The sequence below is a fragment of the Sorex fumeus genome, unplaced genomic scaffold (assembly GCF_029834395.1).
Source record: "Sorex fumeus unplaced genomic scaffold, SorFum_2.1 ptg000265l, whole genome shotgun sequence".
Lineage (NCBI taxonomy): Eukaryota > Metazoa > Chordata > Mammalia > Eulipotyphla > Soricidae > Sorex > Sorex fumeus.
In genome coordinates, this window is record NW_026606322.1 from 29,036,804 (window position 1) to 29,064,215 (window position 27,412).

Consider the following 27,412-nt stretch of genomic DNA (forward strand, 5'->3'; position numbering starts at 1 on the left):
AAGCCAGAGTCCTCAGAAAACCACGCCCCTCATCACACACACACACACACACACACACACACGTTCGCCATCTCTCCAAACACACATCCAATTATCTCCAAGCTGGCACCCATGTTATGGACCCCTCACACACACCATTCCAACCATCCCTCCCCCCAGTCCTTCCAATCCTAACTCAAGCCACTCCCTGCTGCGGAGTCCCTTGAACACTCTTCCCTTCCTCTTCTCCCAACCGCAAGGCCATGCAAGCGTCTCCTTCCCTAAAACAGATCGCTCCCTGCTACCCACTCCTTGGAAACTACTCAGAAAGTGTCTAGCAGAAGACTCACAAGCAATACCAGCAATTTTAACCTTTTAGGAAAAACAAACAAAACGAACAAACAAACAAAAAAACAACTGCCATCGGATTCACTTAGTCTCTCCTCTGGAGGACAGTCTCATTTTTATAATTATACAATGCCCCCTCGCCCCACCCCCAACACACACCACCACCACCACCATCGAAAATTTTATTTTCCACAATTTCAGCTACCTGAGGTCAAGCCAGTTCCAAAAACAATACATGCTATAAGATATTTTGAGAGCGAGACCCCATTCAGATAGCTTTTTCCACAGTGCATTGCAATCAGCGCTTGACATTATTATTATTATAGTTTGGGGTGTTAATCTCTTCCTATGACTAATTGCTGAGATAAACCTTATCATAGGTATATAGATGTGGGGAGAAATATTGCAGGTATGAGTTTGTAAGGTTCCTGGTTGGCCTCCAGGCATGGGCTCTGAGCTCAATCAGGGAGCCAGTTCTATTCCTTCCCTTTGCTTTCTGGTTCGGGGGCCAAACCAAGCTGTGCTCGGGGATCATTCCTGGCTCTGTGCTCAGGAACTGATGTAGGCAGGTAGATAGGGAAAGGCCCTTTGCAATGAAACAAAGTTTCATGGAAGAAGAATTCTAGGAATGACCTACCTTGTGGATACAGAAAGCAAAGGCCTGATAAGACCATCCACAGACCCTGAGGATATAGGCCTCCCCATGAAATTCCTCTTTTTGGACCTCCCTGGTAACCTCCTTGGCAACAGACTTTTACCTGGGAAGAAGCCCCACGTGGGGGCAGGCTGGAGAAACCCTATAAAGGCCACCTTGAACAAAGGAAGGATGCGCATATGCCGCCCTAGCCCATGTGCTGCTTGCGCCCACGTGGCTGAGCACATGTGGTGCCCGAGCACATGTGTCGCCCACATCTCCCCTCTTGAGATGTGTACTTTCATGCTTTCATGTCTAATGCTAGGATATGTAGGGGCTCTCTCCACCCTCGGAGAAGCCCGCGTTCTCTCTGGACACGTTACTCTCTCTCTTACTCTCCGTTCCCCCGCTTATCTGCTTATCCCTTTCTCTCCCTCTCCAAAAATCCTCCAAATAAAATCTATTTGTTTCATCACTTGTCTACTCCTGAAATTCCTTTCTGCTAGGCGAGACAATAATCCAGTAACCCTGGGTCCCGGGTGGCAGAGGCGGGTGGGGAGAAAGTGACCGTCTTTGTCCTCCCCGCTTCACATAAGTCACCCGTGGGGCCCACAGACATCAGAACCACATGTTCTCGGGGACCACATGCAGTGGCAGCCATTAGACCCAGGTCAGCTGCATGCAAGAAAAGCACTGACACGCTATACTGACTCCCAGCACCCCCTGCCATTCCTTTTTTTTTGTTTTTGTTTTTTGTTTTTGGGTCACACCCAGCGATGCACAGGGGCTACTCCTGGCTCATGCACTCAGGAATTACCCCTGGCGGTGCTCAGAGGACCATATGGGATGCTGGGAATTGAACCCGGGTCAGCCACGTGCAAGGCAAACGCCCTACCCGCTGTGCTATTGCTCCAGCCCCCATTCCTTTTAAACCATTACATGCAACACTGTATGACATCTGTTTAGATGGGCAATGCAATTCTATGCAATCACTACAAAATTGATTATGGCAATCAAAAAATAATAACTGCACAGTTATTGGGGAAGTGGGGAGGAGATGGTGCAAAAGGCTGAGCACATTCTTTGCACCCAAGAGGCCTGGGTTCAACCCCCAGAACCACAGGGCATCCCCTCCCAGCAACTCCAGGGCTAAACTCTGAGCACAGAGCCAGGAGGAGCCCTCAAGAACCACTGCGTTGGCCCCCAAATAAAACACATGCGTGTGGTGTGCTGAGAACCGTCTTTATCATTTTCAAACTGGCAGCCGCTAGCCACATCCCAAGGCTTATCTTTCTGCTGGGGGTGGGGCCTTTCCATCACGCCAGCCACTTGAGTGGGGATTTCAGACCCTTAATCCAGAGATAGGACTAAGAGGGGGACAATCGGCCACTGGAACCAAAGAACTGTGGGACAGTATCACCCACCCTGTAGAGCTCACTGCGGTGGGGGTGGGGGGGGGGGGTGGGGGGGGGGGCTGCACATCCCAAGGCCACCCAAGCAGATGCTGTCTACCTGCAGAAGCCTTTCTCTTCCTGCACTTCCCCCCAGCTAGTTAAGGAGGTGTCGTATTAAAAGACAGACAATTTCAGGGATGGAGTGATAGTACAGCTGGTAAGGCACTTGCCTTGCATGCAGCCAACCCAGGTTCAGCCCCCAGCACCCTCTATGATCTCCTGAGCACCACCAGGAGTGATCCCTGAGCGCTGAGTCTGGAGTAAGCCCTGAGTTTCACCGGGGCTGGCCCCAAAACAAAAAACTCAAAATTGCACTTGGAGGCTGGAGAGATAGTTAACAGGGGTTAAGGCCCTTACTTGCAAGGATGCAGCCGATCTCAGTGGAACCCCAGCACCATGTGGTGTCATTCCCCCTCCCCGCCCCCCCCCACCCCACCACTGCTGCCACCCCCCCCCCCCCAACCCAGCTCTTTGAGTTGTCACCATAGCACAGCATCTCACCTGACAACTCACTGGACCCAGAATCACTGGAAATGGTCCTGGGCCCTCTGAATACCACAAGGAGACCACCCCACACACAAGAAAAATAAATAAAAATTGTAGTAATTTGTGATTAGTAATTTGTGATATTTTGAAACACACACACACATACACACACTCAGCTTCAAAGGAGTACACGTAATAGAGACATACATAAGCAATCATCCTCTTGAGGAACTGAGAGAAAGGAGAGACCAAAGAGTAAAATTAGATTCTGTTTTTTTGCAGAGAGTCTGTGTTCCCGGGTTTGAAAAGGAAGCCCTTTGGCAACAGGATTCTTTAAAGCACAATGAATAAACAACAGTCTCCAAAGCCCAGCAGTTAGAAACGATCTGCCTTTTTAAGCAGAACACACAATCATTATTAGGATAATTTATTTAGCTCTTAATTGCCTGCAGAGTGCCATTCAAAGGCAGTAAAAGCAACTCCCTGGAAGTACAGACGTGACCTTATTTGGAAACAGTGAAGGGTTTTCCCGCTGGGATGGGCTCTCAGCACCTCACCAGGGTCCTTAGGAGACAGACACAAGACAGTGGGAGACACCACACAAAGACAGAGACCCCAGCTACGGAAGCAGGCAGCAAAAGCACCACCTCCCCTCCCCTAGTCCCCAGGAGAACAGACAGAGCCCCCTACCTCCACCCAGGTGGACCCACCTCCGCCCAAGTAGAAGGACAAAGGATGCAGCTTTGTGAGGGGTCTTCAAGGGGGCAGCCTTTGTAACACTCTGGATCTGGGTCCCCCCAAACGGACTGTAGATTTCCAGTCTGTGAGGCTTCAGCAGGGCAAATTTGCACTGTGATGCCATCCAGAGTGCGCTGGTTAGAGCAAGCCTGACTGCGAGTGTGTGCCCCACCATCTCTGTAGCCTGGGGTCCCAATTCCACTGGTCCCGAGCATCCCTCAGTGATAAAATCTGCGCCCTGCTCAGGAGACACTTTCCTGGGAAGCGGAACTCACTAAGGACCCAGGTTTCATGGATGGGTAGGGATTCCCAATCTGGTCTTGAGAATGTGTTTGGGGACCAGGAGTGGTGAAGGGGACCGAGGGGAGGGAGTATCATAGACTAGATATATCAATCAAAACTCATTCTGGTTTTGGGATTTGGGGGTCACACCGGCAATGCTCAAGGGTTACTCCTGGCTCTGAGCTCAGGAATCACTCCCGAGGGCTCAGGGGTGCCAGGGCTCAAACCTGGGTCAGCTGCGTGCAAAGAAAGTACCTTACTGGCTGTACTATCTCTCTAGCCTCCATCCAAAACACTTGAAAAATAATTTTCTCGCAAAGAATCGGTAAAGACTCCAGCTCTAGAACAGAAGCAAGCTGCTAACCAACAACCAACATTTTAACAAAGGAATCTTTTTCCAAGATGGGTCCCTTAGATCCAATATAAAAAACCAAGGTGTTGCCGGGGTGGAAAATTAGTAGAGAGAGAACAACCAAGCTCCGGAGCACAACAGCTGAAACATTACTTAAGTCATTGCATCTCTCAGGGGTGGAGTGCAAGCCTGGCATGGACAGAAGCCAGAATCAATTCCCTTGTGACCTCCAGTAGTGGTGAGGACCCTCCTCAAAAAAAAAAAAAAAAAAAAAACCAGAAATTGCATTTCTCAGAGTATTACAACTCCCACCTCATTCCCATTCCTGCCTCACCTGCCCACAAAATGCAGAGCAATGATGGGCAAAACTAACAAAGTAACTTTTAAGTTGCTAATAAGTTGCTGAGAGAGACGGGGGAGAAAAGTAGATCTAGAAGGTGTGGAGGAGAAGGATTGGCCACCCCTAAATGAGGGGCACGGAAATGAGGACTGAAGGTGATGAGACTTCGTCACTTTCCGTCGTCACTTTCCCTCGAACAGCACAAAGGAATGGAGATAAGAGTCCTAGTTCCAGAGTCAGTGATATCACGTGATAGCAAGAGTCAGTGATCAAGAGTGTGAGCCAAAGAAATAGCCCAGCGGGGAAGGCACTTGCCTTGCATGCAACTGATCCCGGTTCACTCCCTGGTCCACCATATACCAGGAGTGAGCTCTGAGCACAGACCCTGGAATAGCCCCAGAGCTCAGCCTGGTGTGACCCCCCCCCCCAAACAACAACAACAACAACAACAACAACAAAATACCCTAAGAGTGTCAGCTAAATGGAAATGGAGAAATCAGCAAAGCCCATCTGTCCAGATTCCTGCAGGAGAAGGCGAAGACCCATTTCCCCAACACTGGCTCCCAGCTGCTTGCAAACCATCTTCTTGCTCTTTGGAGTCCCAGGCCTGACCCTCTTTGTCTGCCTGTTGGGAAGCACCATGTCATGAAAAGGGACCCTGTCCTGTGAAACGAAATGTCTTTCTCCCGTCAATCTGTCTTAGGTCTCTCTGTCAGACCAAAGCTCCTTGCAGAGAAGGAAATCGTGTCCTCTGCTACAGGATTAGGCAGTAGCTATAGGGGTGAGAGACATAAGACCAGGGAAAGAAGGGGCAGGGGGCAGAGGAGGCTCTAGGAGAGGAGACTGTGGCCTGAAAGGAGGAGGGGGAGGAGCAGCCTTGGGAGGAAGGGAGCACAGCTCCATCCAACACAGGAAGGAACAGATGGGTGCTCAGGCCGTTAGGTCAGGAGAGGTGTTAGGTATAGGAGACTGAAGCTCCATGGTCTGTTAGGACAAACCACTGTGACTCTGGATTGCACACAGGAGGCATGCACAAGCCCGGGGACACATGTCCATCAGTCATCAGCCAATCAGAACCTCCAAAGACAGCACAGAGCACTTGGCAGCCGATATATACTGAGAGGTCCCCTAAACTGACAGTTAATACCATTCGCATTCCATACTGCTATTGTTTGTTTGGAGGCTACATCCAGCAGTGCTCGGGACTTATTTGTGGCTCTGTGTTCAGGGATCACTCCTGCTGGTGCTCAGGGGACCCTTTGGGGTGCTGGGGATGAAACCCAGGTCAACATGAGCAAGACACTACCCACTGTAGTCTCTCTTTGGCCCCAATTTTATGCTCCTGAAACAACCACTGGTAGAGGGGATGGCAAAAGCATCTAAATCCAGGGCAGTTCAGGAAGAAAAACACATGTACTTGACCTGCAGTTTTAAAAACAGAAGTCTCCCAATTCTCTGGAAGAGAGTTGCTTTGAAGATAGCCAGGTAGTGTTTCCTATCAGCTGACTCACTCCTCTTCTATCAATATTGACTGAGACAGTCTACATAGCATGGCCGTTAAGGGGACTGAATATTTCCTTCCTCCTTTTGGGTTCCCTCTTGCCTGCCTTAAAATCCGTACTCTCAAACATACTGCGAGTGAAGCCAATGTGCCCAGGGAAAAAGTGAACATGAAATGGAGCAACCCCCACAGCTGAGAGGAAGGAAAACTAGAGATCAAAGAGACACCTCTTTGTGAGTACTGAAAAGTACACACAGACACACACACACACACACACACACACGTGCGCGCGCTTTACACAGTGTACAAAGTCAGCTCTGTTCTTGCAAGTTTGCATCTCTTTCTCATCAGAGCACTTTTACAGAGACATGTGAAATAATCAGGGTGGCGTCTCTCTTGGACACCCCACTCACCCACCCCAGAGCATGCCTGGTGCTTTCAATTTCCTGTTGCTTTCTCTAATAAAAGCTTGGTTTGCCTTCTTAAAAACTAAATGGCCTGCAAGCACCATGAATAGAAGTCCCAATATATTTTCTTTTTATGTGGAAATTAGTCACTCACACACACACACACACACACACACACACACACACACACACAGAGTTTTGTGGGGTCTTGGAGATGACTCAAAGAACAACCCCCACAAAGCTTCTAAGCACCACCAAGTGTGACCCCAAAACAAAAGAACAACAAAGAGCTTTCTTTTGGGACACTTTGCTTTCTTTTCCTTTCTCTTTTTGGGTGGTCGAGGGTGGCACTCCCAGCAGTGCTCAGGGGATCAAACCCAGGGCTCCTGCATATAAAATATGTGCTCTAAGCCCGGCCCACTCCCACCCCCTTCTCTATCCCACCCCCTTGCCTGACTCAGATCAAGGCACACTTTCACAATCCCAACCATCACAGAGGGCCTGGTACCCTCCACCCCAACTTCCAGGAAGGTTAGGAGCTTGGATCTCCATTGTGTTCCAGCTTGCACCAGTGCAGGAGAATGAATGAGTAAATAAATGAGTGAATAAAGAAATAAGAGTCAATAAATAAGTGTCACTGTCACTGTCGTCCGGTTGTTCATTGATTTTCTCGAGCAGGCCCAGTAACATCTCTGTTGTGAGACTTTGTTGTTACTGTGTTTGGCATATCGAATACCTCACGGGTAGCTTGCCAGGTTTTGCCGTGCAGTGCAGGCGAGATACTCTCGGTAGCTTGCCGGGCTCTCCAAGAGGGGCAGAGGAATCGAACTTGGGTCGGCCATGTTGGCTGCGTGCAAGGCAAACGCCCTTCCCGCTGTGCTATCGCTCCAGCTCAATAAATGAGTGAATAAGGAATAAAGTGAGTAAAGAGATGAGTGAATGAGAGTGATTAAATAAGTAAATGAGTGCATAAGTGGGTGAATGAACAAAAAAGTGAATGAATGAATGAATGAGTAAATGAGTAAATTAATGAGTGAATGAGCAAGCAAATGAGTGAGAGGATGAGTGGCCACACCCCCTGGCACTCACACACTTGCCTCCTAGTCTTTTCCCCAAGATTCTCAACACCTCTTCAGCCCTCCAGAACTCTCTGACCCAGGGTGGGACCTGTCTCCAGCAAGAGGGGGCGGCCCTGTGTCTCCTGGGGTCCAGAACAGTCTCTAGCAGGTGGCCAGCACTCAACTGAGTGGATGAATGATGAATGCGGGTGTAAATGGAAGGGGGAAGTTCCATGTTCTCTCCCCAAGCCTGTATGAACTAAACAGTGTCGCCCCAACATTCACAGGGCAAGGGCCAATGTCACTGCCCTGAAGGCCAAAGAGGTCATTCGAGTTAAGTGACAAAAGAGAGGGTGTCCCCAATCCAAGCACAGGAGTCCTTCTAAGCAGAGGAGACACTGGAGAGGATAGAGGTGGCCACATGAGGAGATGGGAGAAGTTGGCCACCTGCAGGTCAGGGAGCGTCAGGAGGCGTCTTCTCCTGGCATCCTAGATCCTGCCTGCATCCTGGATCCTTGCACTATTGGCAAAGACATCCGGTTTGGGGTGGAGCAATAGCACAGCGGGTAGGGCATTTGCCTTCTATGCAGCTGCCCCGGGTTCAATTTCCAGCATCCCATATGGTGCCCCGGGCATCGCGAGGAATAATTCCTGAGTGTATGAGCCAGGAGTAACCCCTGTGCAATGCCAGGTGTGACCCAAAAAGCAAAACAAAACAGAAAACAGACTGACAGCAGACTTCTTGTTGGCAGCAAAAGATGTCAGAAACAGGGGCTGGAGTGATAGCACAGTGGGTAAGGTATTTGCCTTGCACATGGCTGACCTAGGTTCAATACCCAGCATCCCATAGGGTCCCCCAGCACCGCCAGGAGCAATTCCTGAGTGCAGAGCCAAGAGTAGCCCCTATGCAAGGCCGGGTGTAACCCAAAAAGAAAAAATAATTGTTTTTTCTCTATTTTTCTCTTTTGGGGAGTGAAGGGGGAGAGCACAACCAGCAGCACTCGGGTTATTCCTGACTGTGTTATCAGGGATCACTCCTGGCAGGGCTCAGGGAACTATATGGGGTGCCAAGGATGGAACCCTGATCAGCCACATGCAAGGCAAGCGCCCTCTCCTCTGTCCTGTACTCCGGCCCAGCAAACACAGATCTGTTGTCTCAGCGGCTGTGCTGTGGGACTCTGCTCTGGCAGCACAGGTTGACCAGTACAGACGTTCGCTGTAGGAGGACTCTGCCGGCTTGGTACATCTCATTACAAAAGTGAAATCTAGGTAAAATGAATGGAGTCAGGCCTCCCCCCTGGGGGGAATGAGGAGGGTGGGGGTGGGGAAGCCATAAAGAAATTAACAAGTTCCGCTCCATCCTTGTGGAAGGGCTGAAAATGGTGGTGATTAGCATGACCCAGTGGGAAGTTTGGAGAATAAATTGGTTTCACGCCTCCTTCCAAAGAGAAGCTATGTGTAAAATCATCCAAGTGGAGTGTGCTCCTGTGTGGAGGATACCTGTTTAACAGAGAGCAGGAAAGACTCTGGGCTGGAGTTCTAATTAATTTCAAAGCTGCTCCGATTCACAGAGGAGCCAAGCAAGGTCACAAACACACATTCCGTCCATGATCAGGGGCCCACGGGTGCTGCTGTCCGTGTCTGGAAAGAAGCCCACAGTTTCTGCCCCTGCCCGCTGCCCTGGCCACATGCCCAGATTTGTCTCCCCATTGACAGGAGGGTACCATTTCCATCCCCAGTTGAAATAGCAGAGTTCATGAGGACCCCTCAGGGCACCCAAGCACCAGCTGACTTGGAGCAAAGAACCCAAGAGAAAGAAAGAAAGAAAGAAAGAAAGAAAGAAAGAAAGAAAGAAAGAAAGAAAGAGAGAAAGAGACAGAGAGAGAGAAAGAGGAAGGAAGGGAGGAAGGAAGGAAGGAAGGAAGGAAGGAAGGAATAGAAAGAGAGAGAAAAAGGAAGGAAAAGGAAGGAAGGAAGAAAGGAAGGAAGAAGGAAGGAAGGAAGGAAGGAAGGAAGGAAGGAAGGAAGGGAGAAAGAAAGAAAGAAATAGAAAGAGAGAGAAAAAGGAAGGAAGAAAGCAAGAAGGAAAGAAAGGGAAAGAAAGAAATAGAAAGAGAGAGAAAGAGAAAGGAAAAGGAAGGAAGGAAGGAAGGAAGGAAGGAAGGAAGGAAGGAAGGAAGGAGGAAGGAAGGAGGGAGGGAGGGAGGGAGGGAGGGAGGGAGGGAGGGAGGGAGGAAGGAAGGAAGGAAGGAAGGAAGGAAGGAAGGTAGGTAGGTGGGCGGGCTGGAGGGAAGGAAGGAAGGAAGGGAGAGAAAGAAAGAAAGAAAGAAAGAAAGAAAGAAAGAAAGAAAGAAAGAAAGGCAGGGAGGGAGGGAGGGAGGGAGGGAGGGAGGGAGGGAGGGAGGAAGGAAGGAAGGAAGGAAGGAAGGAAGGAAGGAAGCAGGCTCAGCTCCCTTCCATGGCCACGCCAGTCCCCATTCAGAAAGCCATCAGGTCCTGACACCCCGCAAACCTCCTGCTTCTCAGAAACCAGCTCCTGCAAGGGAGGAAAAGTGCAAACTGAGATGGGGGTGTGGGGTGGGTGTTTGTTAACACAACTGCCAAGTACCGGAAGTTCTTAGCAAAATCCTGTCCACAAACCATCAGACACACTGATGATCTACTAGGAGAAAGGGAACCGGATATCCCTCCCCTTGGGGGATCCACCAACACTCAGGACCCATACTTGGGGGTGGGGGAATTGAGGATGGCTCCCAAGCAATGCTCAGCACCCACCCCCCCCTACACACACACACACACACACACACACACACACACATACACACACACAGGGCCACTCCTGGTTACATTCAGTGATACCCAGCCCACAACTGATAAGCCAGGTGAGGTCCATGAAATGATGTTCAGGTTTGCTGGTGCAGGGGTCAGCCTAGGGCTGGGGGTGGGGGAAAAGTGCGAGGGTGAGACTTAGGGTGTCTCCGGCAAGGCATGCACTCCAGCCCTCTGAGCTACCGCTCTAGACCCCAGATCACCTCAAAGGGAGGCGAGGGTGACTTTGAAACAGGTCACACTCAAACCAGTCCCCTTTGGCTTCAGGAAAGAATCACAAGGACCGGCTGGGCAGGAGAGTCCCGTTGTTCTGTTCTGTTCTGTGAAGGTCTTGGGGTGGGCATCTGGGTATATTACCTGCCATGCTCAGCTCTCGGGAAAGGCCAACGTCATCGCATCAACACATCGATGGGTCACAATGCAGAAACGGTGAGACTCGGGGTGGCCCCATCAGCCCTCCCATCTTTATTCTCCACTCCCAGCCCAGGGCTGCAGGTGACTCCATGTGCACCCCAGGGCTTCCCACCTCTGCCCTGGAATCACTCAGCAGCTCTCTGGGCTTAGCCAGGTGCCCAGGCTCCTCAGACAGGGAACAGGGGTCTCATTCCTCTCTGCTCTGATGCACACATGTCCACCAACCGCACTGGTGTGCGGGCAAAACAGACAGGGGTGCCACCATACATGTCCCTCCCTCCTCCCCTCCCTTCCCCCTGCCCGAAGATAGAGGGTTTTAAGAGGGTGCTGGAGCAGCAGTCCAGCGGGAAGAACATCTTCCTGGCACATGGCCAGTATGGGTTTGATCCCCGCCACCATATCTGGTCCCCCAAGCACCGCCTGGAGCCATTCCTGAGTGCAGAGCCAGGAGTAACCCATGAGCATCGCTGGGTGTGCCCCCACACCCCCCAAAAAAAGAGGGTTTCAGGAAGGGCAGAGGTGGAGGGCACTGCAAATAACAAGAACTGGGGGTGGGGGCAGTGCATGTTTGCACACGTGTGTGCTAGGCGGGGGGAGGGACCCTGTGGAGAAAGGCTGGCTGAATGCAGAGCCATGGATTTCTCTTTTTTCTTTTTTTTTTTTTTTGTTCCCCCTCCAACCCCCACAAAAGTGCTGGGGAAAGGGTGGAGGGGCTCCTTCTGGCACCTTGCTCAGGGGTTGTCTCCAAGCACCACATGGCTCACCCTGGGCTTGAATCTGGGCACCACATGGTCCCTGAGCCCCGCTGGGAGCCCCTTCTGAGCACTGAGCCAGGAGCGAGCTCTGAATAATCGTCCCAAAAGTCACAGCTTCGAGAGCTCAGGAAGCAGCACAGCTACAGAGGACACTCATCACATGCCAAAGAGCAGCCATGAGGGTAAGTGCCCCGCAAGGATTGGGGGTGATGGTGGGCGCCACAGAGTCGTCCCCCTCCCCCCAAAACACACACACACACACACACACACACACACACACACACACGACTGGGAGCAGCCCTGGTGGTGCCAGTTCAGCCCTTGTACCTCAGGACCGGACCAACGTCGCAACCTCACTGAGCAGCGCCAGTGGCGGGGTACATGCCTCCTAAACCCTGCGTGGGAGGTCCCCAAAAGACAAACAATGGGAAAACTACCAATTGTGGTAGAAAGCTGGCCTGCCCCTGCAGCCGTGAGAGCACAGGTGGTCTCAGGGCGAGTCTAGGGAGAAGCACAATAGGGTTTGGACCCCTCCTCTGAAGAATCGCCAGGATGGGACTGGAGCGATAGTACAGCGGGGGAGAGTGTTTGCTTTGCACGCAGCGGACCCGGGTTCGATCCCTGGCATCTGATATGGGTGCCCAAGCACCACCAGGAATAATTCCTGAGTGCAAAAGCCAGGAGCATCAATGGGTGTGAACCAAAATGCAAAAAAAAAATAAAAATAAAAAATAAAAAGAATCGCCAGGACGGAAGGGCTCCAAGAGGACAGTGAGGATGGTGCTCGCCCCTGAACATGACCCATGCAGGCAGCCCATAGGATCCCCGGCATCACTCCCCACCCCTACCCCGCCGGGACCCCTCCAAGAGTGATCCTTCAGCAGAGAGCCAGGAATGCGGCCTAAGCACCAATGGGTGTGGCCCAAAAGCAAAATAAAAACAAACAAGCAAAATAACTAGCCGTGTTCAAGGGGGTCCAGGACCCCTCCAAACAATGCTCCTTCAATGCTTAGAGGGATCGTGTTGGTACCAGGGATCAAACCCAGTTCAGAGCAGTATCCAAGCCACTGAACTATCTCCCCAGCCTGCTTGTTTAGCATCTTAAATGGTATCACAAGTAAAGAATAACATTATTTTAATCGGTTAGAAGAAGAGGAGGTGTGTGTGTGGGGGGGGGGGGGGGGGGGGGACAAGCCGATCATTCTTACAGGGAGTCCCACCTAGGGGTACCAAGGGCTTACTCCCAGCTCTGTGTTCAGGGGTCACTCCTGGTGCTGCTCAGAGGACCATTTGGGGTACCATGAATCAGACTGGGGGTCAGCTGTGTGCAAGGTACTGGCCTTACCCCTGTACTAACTCTCTGGCCCACGGCAACCATTTTTAACCAACACTGCTCCAGAAGCTAGAATCTAAATATTTTTTATAAAATATTTTTTAAAGCTAACTTAAAACTGTATCTCTTCTTTTCCTTAAAACCTTTCTCGCGGTGTGAAAGTGCATTTTTCTTGGCACAAAACCTCTCAAAATGGAACCACTTAAATAAGGATTAGGAGTTTCATTTTGTTTCCATTAATGGGAGGGGGGTAAATTGTCTTTAACAGAGATTTGGGGACTTGCCCAGGGTCACACTGTCAATTTCCAACCCAGAACACAATTATTCCGATTCTACCCAGGACGTCCAAGTTCAGAATTCATTTAAAATATAAACCGCTTTTGCATCATTTAGCCAACTGCCTGCTGCAAAGGTAAATTTTTTTTGGCAGGCATAAGAAGTTAATCTGGCCACAAGCTAAAATTATTTTCAATAACAGTATTTTCAGTCGCTAGCAAATGTTTCTCTGATTTTTCTTTTTTTTTCTTTTTACTATTCCAATGGCAAAAAAAAAAGCTAATGAGACAATATGAAATATACACATAGAAACCATGAATATTTATATAGCAAGTCTAATAAAAGAATCATTTCAGGCGAGCCGACTACTTCAAAGAGATGCTTCTCACTTAAAAGAGCACGATCACTAACTATGAAAATACATTTTCAAACCTGAGACACCTTTTTTTTTTAAGTTTCTGGTGGAGGGGTAGCTGTGATGGGCGTGATAATTCTGTTTATGGCTCCCAGTCTCCTGGACCCCTGCTGTGAATTTGGGTCAAGTGCCAGTAATTCATTTCTTTCATCCAAATTAACAGAGCTTTGTTATGGCAGAAGCAATCTGGAGAGATTTTAAGTGTCTTTCCTAAGAGGTGTGATGTAAGATGTATACTGCTTACATCTCACCTCCTCCTGGACCAAAGGACAAAAATAAAAGAAGCAGAGACAGCCCAGTGTGTTGGGCATTGGCCTTGCATGCGTCTGACCCAGGTTCAATCCCCAGCACCACATCCGGTCCCCCAAGTCTCAAGAGTATTCTGAGCACTGAGCCAGGCGTAAGCACTGTTGGGGGTGCCCCCTCCAAAAAAGTATGTCTATTTCATCTTGTATTTCTCAGGTTTTTTTTTTTTTACTAAATCTCTGTGATTTACGAAGTAATTCATAGCTGAGTTTTAGACATACAATATTATAACATCACTCCCACCACCAGTGTCAACTTCCTTCCACCAATATTCCCAGACGCCCTCCCAGCCCGCCCTCTTGGCAGGCCCCTTTCTAAGTTCGGTAGTTAAAGTCCAGATCTCTTAATTTCAGCGTTGCTGACTCTGTTTTGACTATTTGTCTCTATCATTCTTTTTTTTTTTTTTGGTTTTTGCACAGGTGTTACTCCTGGGTCATGCACTCAGGAATTACTCCTGGCGGTGCTGGGGGACCATATGGGATGCGGGGGATGGAATCCAGGTCGGTTGTGTGCAATGCAAAGGCCCTACCCACTGTGCTATCGCTCCAGCTCCCTCTATCATTCCTTTAACCGCACCTTCCTATACCTAATTCCCCTGGCCTGGCCCCTGCTGCTTCTCATCTGCTCCTTCTCCCCCCTCCCTTTCCTTCTTTCTCCTTCCTATCCTCTGGGGCCAAGGTTGATCTGGGCACCCTCCCACCCACCTTTAAAACATTATATTCCCTCATCCAGTTATTCTATATACCACATATAAGTGATACCATCCTGTGTTTATCCTTCTTTGCATGCCTCTGCCAAGTGTGTAAATGTGGATACCCACATAATAAATTTAAGCCTCCACATACAATATGGGTGTATCCACACTCTCAAACAAGAACAACACACTCTCGGGGCCAAGGAAAAGCTCAAAGACTGGAGCACATGTTGGGCATATGGAGGTCATCCCCAGCATCACTTGTTGTCCTGAGCACTGATAGGTGAGGCCCTGGTGGCTCCCAGCACAGACCCACTCAACTGCATAATCAAGTTGAGTATCCTTGGGAGTGTCCCCTGGGTCCCCAAAGCATTGCTTGAGAACCCTCCCCCCAAAAAAAGATACTCTGATCGTTATCTCAGCTTTAAAGTGGTTGAGATGTGATCATCACATTATATTGAACATTTTTGTCATTACCTAAAGAAAAAATTAATGGAGCAGGGATATTAGCTCAGGGGGCTAGGCTGAGATCTAGCACACAAAGGGCCTGTGTTCAATCCCCAGTATCACATGGCTTACCAAGCACCACTAGGAGCACAGGAGGGGGAGCCTATTTAAAAAAAATCAATAAATAAGCAGGTCAGAGAGCTGGTACAGGGGTTAGCACCTTGCGTGCCGGTCAACCCTAGTTCCATCCCTAGCACAGTCCTCCGAGCATCGCCAGGGTCACTCCTGAGCACAGAGCCAGGAATAGCCTCTGAGCACCACCAGTTGTGGCCCTTCCATCATGAGCCAGGGATGTTTTTCAGTCACGGAGCACTTGTGTGGGAGTTAGGTTGAGGCCCAGAGCTCTATCTTTGGCACCAGAAAAAAGAAAAGACTAACCAAGAATGCAAACAGCACTAGAAATGCACTTTGCAATTGATAAAAAGGCAAACTCACCTAAAGTCATTGATAACAATATTACTTAATACCAGTGATATTAACTTAGCAACTTTAACAATTGGCTTTCTGGGTTGAGATTGAGCATCTTGACTTGTAGCAACTACAGATTTACAAGGTGTAAATTTTCTGAGGGAAAGAGAGAGAGACAGAGAGAGGGGCACAGAGAGAAAGTGTCTGCCATAGAGGCAGAGGGGCAGGGGGAGGGGTTGGGAGGGACACTGGGACATTGGTGAGAAATGTGCACTGGGGAAGGGATGAGTGTTGGAACATTGTTCCAACAATGTTAACAAACTCAACCATGAACATCTTTGTAACTGTGTATCTCATGGTGATTCAATAAAAAAAATTTTTAAAGGCAGACCCACACTCACAATGGCCATGGAAACCTGAAATCAGGGTGAGTCCCATAGCCAGTCCTTGGGAAGCAAAGCTGCATACAGGTATCTCCTCACATGGTACCCCCAAACCCTCACCAGCCACCACAAGGAAAAACCTATTATTTTCCTTCATTGTTTTTACAAGAAGAGAAACTCTGGATTAAGAAATTTGTCTCAGGGGGTTCTGAGCAACAGTACAGCAGGGAGAATGATTCCCTTGCACCTGGCCGACTGAGTTCAATCCCCCAGATCCCAAATGATTCCTGAGACTGCCGGGAGTGATCCTTGAGCACTGCCAGGTGTGGCCCACTCCCCACACCCCCCAAAAAATAAAAAGAAATTTGCCTCAGGGCCAGAGAGATTGCAGAGCAGGTATGGGGCTTGCCTTGCACAAAAGCAACCACGACTGGATCCCTGAAACTGCATACCGCTCTCTAAGCACCACCACAAGTGATCCCTGAGCACGGCCGGGTGTGGCCCCTGCCCAAAAAATGTTTTGCCCTAAATTGCGCAGCTGAGATAGGGGGCATCCTGATGGGACCTTCTAGCACCACTGCCCTGGGTGAATCCAAACCGCTGTTGTTTATGTGTTATCCTGTCGCTCTACATCACCAGGAGAAAACCAAGCCACGTCCGCCGAAACGCCCCAGCCACTTCCAAAGCCCCGATTTCCAGCCTCCTCCTCCTCATGCAGCACTGGTCTGCCGCACAGCACCAACAGCCCTCTCCCGCCCGTTACTTGACCAACAGGAAGAACTCGTCCGGTGGGGAGTGTCCACGGAACAGGGTGCGCCGCAAGCTTAAATATTAGCAAAACACAGCGGTGGCTTAACTGAGATCTCAACGGCGCCCTCAAAGACAGTCCGCCTCTTTCAACCGGCCAGCCTGTCCCACACCACGGCTCAAAAATCACGCAGCCGAAACCCGACAGATAAGACGGTGGGGAAGACACGCAGCTTGCACATAGCTGACTCTGGGTTGACCCCTGCCACCCCCATCAGGTCTCCTGAGCACTGCCAAGAGTGAACTTTGAGCACAGAGGCAGGAGTAAGCCCTGAGCATTGTCAGGTGTGGCTCAAACCCCACCACAGCAAAAAAAAAAAAAAAATCAAGAACAATCGGAGCCACCCGGACTTGCTTTGCTAAGGGTTAGTGGAACACTACACGGATGGCATCCCCCTGATGTCCCCTCCTGTACTTGTGAGGGTACGTCCACTGCCCCCCAACTCTAGCAACTCCCGGCTGCAAACAAGTCACCCCAAGCAGGTACTCCCAGGATCTACGGGAGAACTTAGTACTTCTTACAGGCTGAATTGGGTTCCTCTCCCTTCCCCCGACGACAGTGAGGCTGAAGTTCCAGCCTCCAGGACCTGGGACTGTGGCCCCTCTGGGAACAGATGGTCAGCATCACTGAGAGGTCAGTGGGGCAAGCCCTAACCAAGGAACCTGGGCTCTCTGTAAAAGGAGCGGCTCTGACGAAGCCACCGGAAGGCCAGTCACACTGCCAGAAACTGGCAGGAGTGGAGAAACAGCTAGAAAAGTTTCCTGTCAAGCCCTGGAGCAGGGTGCCAGACTCTGGATACCTTGACCTTCTGGCCTCTAGAACTGTGACAAGAGAGCTGGGTGGTTCAAAGCCACCGAGGGGTGGCACTTTGTCAGGGGCCCCAGGGGAATGGCACAGAAGCCAAGCAGTGCCAGGGCCCCTCTGTCCTGAAACAGCAGGGAAATGCTTTCCAGCCACTCCTCGGCCAGTCCCCCAGGAAGTTAAAAATAAACCCCCACTAAAGCCATGCTGACTTCAGAGAAAGGCTGGTTTCCAGGGTACTGATTAACTGCGCTTCACGCAGGGCTCGGGAAAGGGGCGCTGTCTGGTGGAAACCTTTGGACCGTGAGAAAGAACGCCTGAGGGGCCCCATGAATCCCAAAGACCACTGAGACATTAGAGAGGCATGGGGGGAGGGCTTTCTGAAAGAGATAAAATGGGGGGTGGGGGGTGGGGGGGTAGAATGGAGACAGGAGCATGTTCTGCAGGTATGAGGTTCTGAGTTTTCCAGGCACACGTGGAAGCAAAGATCCCTGGATGGATGGATGGGTGGATGGATGAATAGATGGATGGATGGATGGATGGATGGATGGATGGATGGATGGATGGACGGACGGACGGATGGGTGGACGGACAGACATAGGTGGTAGGAGGATGGATAGATGGATAGATATATAGGTAGGTGGGTCAATGGATGGATAGATATAGGTGGGTGGGTGCATGGATGGATGGATGGATACCTAGACAGTTACATAGATGCATAGAAACATGGATTGTGGATGTGTTGAAAGGCAAGTAGGTAGAGGGAGACAAGGAAGGAAGGAAGGAAGGAAGGAAGGAAGGAAGGAAGGAAGGAGGGAGGGAGGGAGGGAGGGAGGGAGGAAGGGACGGAGGGAGGAAGGGAGGAAGGAAGGAAGGAAGGAAGGAAGGAAGGAAGGAAGGAAGGAAGGGGAAGGGAGGGGCGAGAGGGGAAGGGAGGGAGAACAGATGAGATAAACTACAAGTTGATGAGGATGACTTCACAAGTTTGAGGATGCAGATGTCACATGGATTGAGGTAACACAGGGGGAGGCAGGACAACAGGCAGCTCCACAGAGTTTCCTTTCAGTGAGGTTTGCTGGGAACAATCGGGCACAGGGATGCTCCAGCCAAGCCCCAGAGGACACTCATTGGTGGCAGAGAAACCAGAATATAGCTCAGGGACTCAGTCCAGAGAGGGCCCCAAAGCCAGGGGGCAGAATTCACTCAGTGTGATGGATGGATAGATGGATGGATGGATGGATGGATGGATGGATGGATGGATGGAGAGACTTTTCACGTTTCACTCAGTGGGTAATGAGGGTCTATAAGGGATGGGTGTGTGTGTGTGTGTGTGTGTGTGTGTGTGTGTCCAAGTTCATTTCTCAATAATGAGGAAAGACAACAGTCACGAAGATAGGAAAGATCAAGGACTAATGAAATTCACAGGATCCTCAAAGAACCCAAAAGGGCAAGGAAGGCAGAGGTAAGGAGGCGGTGCTAAGACTTTTGGGAACAGGAAGAACAAGAACGGAAATCGGGAGGTCCAGTGGGTAGAGATGAAGGCTAATGAATCAGGCTGGCACTGTGAGGAATCGTGCAGTTCTGTCTTCTCAGACGTCTGGCTGAAGCCCTACCCAAGTGCCTCCAATGGGGAGGGGAGTTGAACTCAGGACATGGCAGATGTGACACATGAAGGCGAGGTCAAGTCAGGTCTAGCCAAAAGCTCCCAGTTCAGATTGGCTCGTGTCCAAACAAGAAGCAAAGAGACACAAAACGAAGGACGCGCAGTGAGAGGAGCATGCAGCCAGGAGCCAAGAAATACCCAAGGCGGCGGCCAAAGCCCCAGAAAGGAGGGAGAGGCCAGTAAAGGCTCCTCTGGGATGCCAGAGGGAGGGGCGTGCAGACTCGTGGCCTCCACAGACGTGAGCTAACCCGTTTCTGTTGTTTTAAGCCCCCTGATCTGTGGCCCTTGGAGCAGGCAGCCCCAGGAAGTTCACACAGACTGTGAAAACAGAGGCGCTAGGTCTGGAGCACTGGGTGTTGGTGGGAAAAGCGGCCTGGCTCACAATTCAAATCGTTTCCTCCACCTGCAGGCAGAGCTTGGCCTGCAGGCTAGGGGAGCCTCTGCAGATGGCTGAAGAGTCACTTGGAATCAGGCAAACGTTTTATCCTGAAACACCCATTTTCAGTGTTGGTGTCACCCAGCCCTAAGAATAGAGTCTCCCCAACAGTGACCCCCAGGGGCCTCCAAACTGTAGACTCAGGGATCGGAGGCTGGAGAGCACCTGGGCTGTGCTTGCCGCCCTGGCTCTCACGCATCACTTCCACTCACTTCCTGTACACACACACACCTGCTCACACATCTGCCTCTCCTCAGCGCCTGCCCTACCCCTTCCCACCATAAAGTTCAACACTGGGTCTCTCCTTTGGGGTGGCCATGACACAGAGGGGCCTCCTGTAGTCTTTTAAAGGAAGAACAATAGGGCTGGAAAGATAGTACAGCATGTAGGAGCTGACCCAAGTTCGATTCCCAGCAACCCTTCTGGTCCCCCAGCACCGAGAGGAGTAATTTCTGAGCACAGAGCCAGAAGTAACCCCTGAGCATCGCTGGGTGTGGCCACAAAACAAAAAATAAAAGAAATTGAGAACAATAAAACAGAGTCAGAGAAATAGGAAAGGGGTTGAGGCATGTGCCTTGCACATGGTCAGTCCCAGTTCCATCCCTGGCACCTCATCTGTCCCCCCCATCCCTCCCCCAAGCACCACCCAGGAGTGATCCCTGAGCACAGAGTCAGGAGCAAGCCATGAGCACCTCTGGGTATGGTCCAATCTCCCCAAAATGAGTCTGCGAAATACCTCTTCCTTAGGTTTCCTTTAACCCTCGCAAAAATCAGACTGTGAAGCTGTACCTAAAAATAGTCAGAAAACAGAAAAATGGTTTTGCCAGGTGGGGGTTCTCCATGGGCATGAGGGGGACAGCTCACTTCTTTGACTTCCTGCAGAAGACCCAGGGAGGCTGGGGCTCAAACCAGCATCCGGCAAGCAGGGTCTTCCAGGGCAACAACAGTGTAAACTTTCCAGACCATAACTCCCTTCCACCTGCCCTCCCGCCCCACCCAGGGAGGGGTCCCCAGTAGAGACAGTAGCATCCTGGAGGATGTGGAGCAGGTTGGGTGCCCCAGAAAGCTGGGACAAGGAGGGCAGAGGCACTGCCAATACACAACAGGCCAGAAAGCAACCCCCCACCCATCTTCTTCTCCCATCCCCCTCACTGCGAGTTTGGGTGCAAAGACCTATGGGATAGTGAGACAAGCTAGGGATGTACAAATGAGGGGGGCATTATGTGTCCCCAAAGATGTCAAAGTCCTAGTACCCCCTATAAATGTGACATTATTTGGGTTTGGTTTGGGGGTCACATTCAGCAATGCTCAGGGGTTACTCCTGGCTCGGCATTCAGAAACTACTTCTGGCAGTGCTTGGGGGACTATACGGGACGTTGGAAATAAAAACCTGGGTCAGCTGTGTGCAACACCAACACCCAACCCACTGTGTTATCACTTCAGTCCCTGAATGTGATCTCATTTGGAAATAGGGTCTTTGCAGATGACAGGCTAGAATGACTCTCATTTCATAGGATCATGTCCCGATGCAAAGGAGGGCCAGAGTCCATAGGAAGACATGGGGAAAACTCCATTTACAAGTCAAGACCCTTCTGGAGTTACCAGAAGCTTGAAAAAAGAAGGGGGGGAGGGGAACAGAGCCATACACCCTCCAAAGGAACTTCCTTGCCAGACTCAGTTCTGGAATTCCAGCTTCCCAGAACACAAGAGACCAAAGCTCATGTGGCAAAATAAATGCACATAACAAAAATGTTATTTGCAGTGATAACCATTTTGGTGGAAACTATGTGTATGTGTGCATGTGTACGCACCCTTGCGTGTGCACACACACGTGTGTATTGTGTGTGTAAGAGCAGTACACAAATACACCAGGGCCTCACATGTGAGGAATGCACAATACCAGCAAGCCACATGTCTAGCCACTCCACAGAAACTTATTTGGGGGGTGGGGGAGGCAGCTTGGGCCACATCTAGTTGCATTCAGGATCTCCCCACAGTTGGGCTATACAATGTTGGGAATCAAACCAGGATCGGCTACACACAAAGCAAGGACTTAACGCCTGTACCCTTCTTTCTCACACTAATCTACTTTGGGGGGTTGGAGGGCATGCACACCCAGAGCTGCTCAGTATCTGCTCCCAGATCAGTGTTCTACAGTCACTGCAGGGATCAAACCCTGGGGCCCTTTAGACTATCTGCCATCTACATGCAAACAGTTTGGGGGCCATACCCAGCAATGCTCAGAGGTTACTAGCTCGGCACTCAGGAAATACTCGAACCCAGGTCAGGCATGTGCAAATGGATAGTACTATCCACTGTACTATCCCTCGAGCCCCTCAATGTAAACATTTTAAAAGGTGCACTGTAGCACTGGCCTCCCGTTGTTCATCGATTTGCTCCAGTGGGCCCAGTAACATTGTGAGACTTGTTACTGTGTTTGGCATAATCGAATACGTCACGGGTAGCTTGCCAGGCTTTTGCCGTGAGGGCGAGATACTCCCAGTAGCTCGCCGGGCTCTCCAAGAGGGGCGGAGGAATTGAACTCAGGTCGGCCAACCGGCCACGTGCAAGGCAAATGCCTTACCCGCTGTGCTATCGCTCCAGCCTTTAAAAGATGCATCGGGGGAAAAGTCTTTTGGCCTCACACAAAGCAAATGTAAATGACTCATAAACATATGTCAATATTTTATAAACAAATAAGTGCCTTTGTGGCTGGTCCTATGCACCTCAGTGTGTACCTACACAAATTCTCATGGACATTTAAAGCACTTTATTCTTCTGATGTCTGTAGAATACCAAGGGAACAGAAGTCCCGATTGAAACAGAATCTTTCCAAAGAGGCAGGTATTGATTGGTTGCTGTGTGTTTGTTGTTCCCAAGTGGAATCAGCGTGTCATGTCATTCAATAAAAGTAATATCAAGTCTGCTGACTAGAGACGAGATGATTTCTGGGTATTGTGGTACTGGACAAAACACCACTCATGATACTGTGCACAGACTTCAGTGAGGCAAGGAAAGTGAGAGTAGAAATATCCCAGGTTCCTCCCAAGACTCAGCAACACAGGATAACTTGGGTGATTCCCGAAAACCTGGGCACCAGCAGGCCAGCTTCTTCAATCCTTTGCAAACTGCTGACCAAGAATCCCAGGTCTTCTAAGCACCGCTCAGAAGGGGCCCCAGCAACAAGAAAGTGGTGTTGAGAAACCAACTCAAGTTACTGGTCTTGATCCATGAGCTGGTCCTGGGTTTTTGGACTCCGAGCAAATCTGGATCCATACACACCTATTCATAGAGCTGAGCGGGGGTGGGGGTAGGTTAACCAACAAAATCTCATTTCTCACAGTTCTAGAGTCTGGAAGTCCAAGATCAAGATGTCAGCCGGGCCTGTTTCTTCTGGGACCTCTCCCTTGGGGTAGACGTGGCTAGGTGTCCCATGAGTGCACATGGGGGTCTGTGCCCTCATTATAAGGTCAGTCATCTTACAGGATTAGGGCCCACTCAAATGACCTCATTCTACCATAATCACCTCTTAAATGCCCTTATCTCCAAGTGTCACATTCTCGAGGACAGAGCTTAGGACTCCAACACAGGAATTTAGGGGCAGGAACAATAATACAGTGGGTAGGGCACTCACTTTGTATGTAACTGACCCAGGTTCAATCCCTGACACCCCTACAGTCCCCGGAGCCTGCCAGGAGTAATCTCTGAGTGCAGAATCAGGAGTCAGCCCTGAGCATCACCGAGTAAGACCCCCAAAACAAAACAGTATCCAAAATGACAACATCACAAGAATGTTAAGAGGGGACACTTTAGCCCTAGCCAACACCTTAACAGATGACAGCCAGAGTTAGTCACCCCATGAAGACAAAACACAAAGACCCACTCAGCAGTCCTCCCAGAGGCAGGAGCTAAAGATTTAAAGAGGTTGTTTAAATAGACTTGTATAGTAAAGCTGCAGGCTATAAAATCAATACCCAAAAGTCCATGGCTTTCCTATACACAAATAATGAGAGAAAAGACAAAAAAACTCTGTTCACAATTGTGCCCCAGAAAATCAAGTACCTAGGAATCAGCTTAACTAAGGACATAAAAGACCTGTACAAAGAAAACTACAAAACGCTACTTCAGGAAATAAAAGAGGACATGAGGAAATGGAAAGGTATCCCCTGCTCATGGATAGGGAAAATTAACATTGTCAATATGGCAATACTCCCCAAAGCATTGTACAAATTCAATAAGATCCCTATAACGATACCCATGACATTCTTCAAAGAAATGGAGCAAACACTCCCGAAATTCATATGGAACAATAAGCCCCCACGAATAGCTAAAGCAATTCTTGCCAAAAAGAAAATGGGAGGAATCAACCTCCCTAACTTCAAACTCTACTACAAAGCAGTAATAATTAAAACAGCATGGTACTGGAACAAACACAGAGCTGCAGACCAATGGAACAGGGTTGAATATACTGACATCTCTCCCCAAACATATGATCATTTAATCTTTGATAAGGGAGCAAGAAATGTGAAGTGGAGCAAGGAAAGCCTCTTTAACAAATTGTGCTGCAAAACTGGATGGCTACATGCAAAAAAATGGGCTCAGATCTCTATCTAACACCATGTACAAAAGTAAGATCAAAATGGATTAAAGGCCTCAATATCAGGCCAGAATCCATAAGGTACATTGAAGACAAGGTTGGCAAAACCCTCCATGACATTGAAGCTAACAATATCTTCAAAGATGACATGCCACTTGCCAAGCAAGTGGAAACAGAGGTAGACAAATGGGACTATCTTAAACTAAGAAGCTTCTGCACCTCCAAAGAAACAGTGACCAAAATACAAAGACAATCTACAGAATGGGAAAGGATATTCTCCAAATACACATCCGACAAGGGGTTGATATCAAGGATATACAAAGTACTGGTTGAACTCCACAAGAAGAAAACATTCAACCCCATAAAAAATGAGGTGACGAAATGAACATAAAACTTTCTCAAAGAAGAAATCCGAATGTCAATAAAGCACATGAGAAAATGCTCTACATCACTAATCATCAGGGAGATGCAGATCAAAACAATGAGATATCATCTCACACCACAGAGACTGGCCCGCATCCAAAAGAACAAAAGCAACCAGTGTTGGCGCAGATGTGGTGAAAAAGGGACTCTCCTTCACTACTGGTGGGAATGCCGACTGGTTCAGCCCTTTTGGAAAACAGTATGGACGATTCTCAAAAAACTAGAAATTGAGCTCACATTTGACCCAGCAATACCACTCTTGGGAATATATCCTGGAGAGGCAAAAAAGTACAGTCGAAATGTCATCTGCACCTCTATATTCATTGCTGCACTGTTCACAATGGCCAAAATGTGGAAAAAACCCGAGTGCCTGAGAACAGATGACTGGTTAAAGAAACTTTGGTACATCTACACAATTGAATACTATGCAGCTGTTAGAAAAGATGAAGTCATGAAATTTACATACAAGTGGTTCTACGTGGAAAGTATCATGCTAGGTGAAACGAGCAAGAGAAGGACAGACATAGAAAGACTGGTCTCATCAGGGGAATATAAAGTATCAGAATGGGAGTCGAACGCCCATAAATAGTTGAGATAAGTACCAGGAGGTCTGCTTCATGACTTGGAAGCCGGCAGCACATGCTAGGGGGAAATGCAGCTCAGATAGAGAAGAGAACACCAAGTAAAGGATGTTTGGAGGACTCGCTCAGGATGCGAGATGCGTGCTAAAAGTACACTATAGACCAAACATGATGGCCTCTCAATACCTCTAATGCAAACTACAACACCCTAAAGGAAAGAGTAAGCAAAAGGGAATGCCCTGCCACAGAGGCGGGGTGGGGGGAATGGGTTGGAGGGTGGGAGGACTACTGGGATCATTGGTGGTGAAAAATGGGCACTGGTGGAGGGATGGGTGCTCGATCATTGTATAACTGAAACCCAAGCACGAAAGTTTTTAAGTCTACAACTGTACCTCATGGTGTTTCACTAATAAAAAGTAAATAAATAAAAAATAAAGAGGTTGTTTAAAACTCACAAGCTGGTACAGTGAGGAAGTCGCTTGCCTTGCATGTGGCTGGCCCCAGTTCAATTCCCAGCACTTCAGAGGGTTCCCTGAACACTGCCAGAAATGATCCCTGAGCACAGAAATAATCCCTTAGTCAGCTATCTGCTCCACCCCACCCCACCCCCCAAAAGAGGCGTTTCTGGGGCCAGGGAGATGGCAGGTGCTTTGCGTGCAGGAGGTGTGATCTCAATCTCTGGCACTGGCAGGAGCAAGCACAGACCCAGGAGGAGTCCCCATACACACTGCCAGGTGGGGTCCAAACACCAACAAAAGAAACTAAAACAAAACAAACACGATTACAACCAAAAACGATTGCTTCTCTCTGCGCTGCGAAAGGAACGATCATCAAGCAGAAGCCAGAGAGCAAGTACAGGAGTGAAAGCATTTGCTTTGCATGCAGCTGACATGCTTCCATCCCTAGCACCATTTCTAGTTCTCAGAGCACTACATGGGTCAGTCCTGGGCAAAGAGTCAGGCATAGCCCCTGAGAATCTCCAGGGGTAGCACCCCGCCAAAAAATAAAACAAATTCAAAAAGAAACTCACTAAAACAAAAAGACTGAGTGGGAGAAATATTCGCCATCTATTACCTGTCACAGGACCAAGAGCCACGATATATAAGGAAATCATGAAACCCACCCACAGCACAAAACAAAGCACCCCATCCGAGAGAAGGGGGAGGGGAGGTGAACAGACACCAGCTGCTCCAGAGACCACCGGATAGCCAACGGGCAACTGGGGGGAAAAAAGATGATGCATCTCAGTGATAAGAAGGGAACTGTAAGTCAGAAGGAAGCTGAGACCCATCCAGGTCTGTGAGAAGGGTCTATGAAAAGCAGAAACCATCAGGACTTGGGGGTTGGGCGATAGGAAGGAAAGAGCTCTCACTCACTGCTGCTGGCTCAGTCCCCAAGGAAAACAGGAGGAGGACTTCCCCTAAAGCTTAACAGCACTCTCCGGCAATGCCACTGCCATCTAGCCCAAGAACACAAGAACAAAGCTATGTTGAAAAGGTATTTCACACCTTAGTTCACTGCACTATGGACATAGAATAGCCCTCACCTGGAAACAACCCTAGGGCCCAGCATCTGATGACTGGATAAGGAAACCATGGTATGTAGATGGAAGGGGACTAAGGATGGGGCAGTGAGGAAGATGCTCACCTTGCAATCTTGCCTTTGGAATGAGGATGTCATAACTGGTAAAAGAAGTCAGAAGGAGGAAGGCAAATACCAGAGAGTTCTCACAGGTGGTATGTAAAGAAAGCAAGGAAAGAGATATGTCCAGTGAAAACCAACCAACCCTTAGGCTCTGATCAGGGAACCAAGGCTTCCGGGTGGGGGTGTGGTGGTTGGATATTAGCACTTTGTTGGTAGGTGTGGTGTGATAAGCATACCTCTAACACTTATCCCATCATTGTAGTAGAGGAAACTTCCCACACTGTGGCAAGTTTCCTACAAAGACCAGTTCTCCTGCCCTGAGTCTCTATTGTCTTTGGGCATTACTCTCCTAACTAGGTTTCTTTGTATCCTGCAAAATGAGTGAAATCACTCCATGTCTGTCCCTCTCCCTCAGTGACCCGTTTCACTCAGCACGGTACTCTCAAGGTCCATCCACGTATCAGCAAACTTTACTACTTCACCTTTCCTAATGGCTGCGTTGTATACCATGGTGTAGATGTACCATAGCTTCTTTATCTAGTCATTTGTTCTTAGGCACT

At 49.4% G+C, this 27,412-nt stretch overlaps 1 protein-coding gene across 1 annotated transcript in view; it reads right to left on the reverse strand.

The window, feature by feature from the left end:
- The window catches only part of HUNK (hormonally up-regulated Neu-associated kinase), a 124,063-nt gene that overhangs the window by 72,188 nt on the left and 24,463 nt on the right, over nucleotides 1–27,412 (reverse strand). The gene's annotated exons all lie outside the window — the stretch shown is intronic.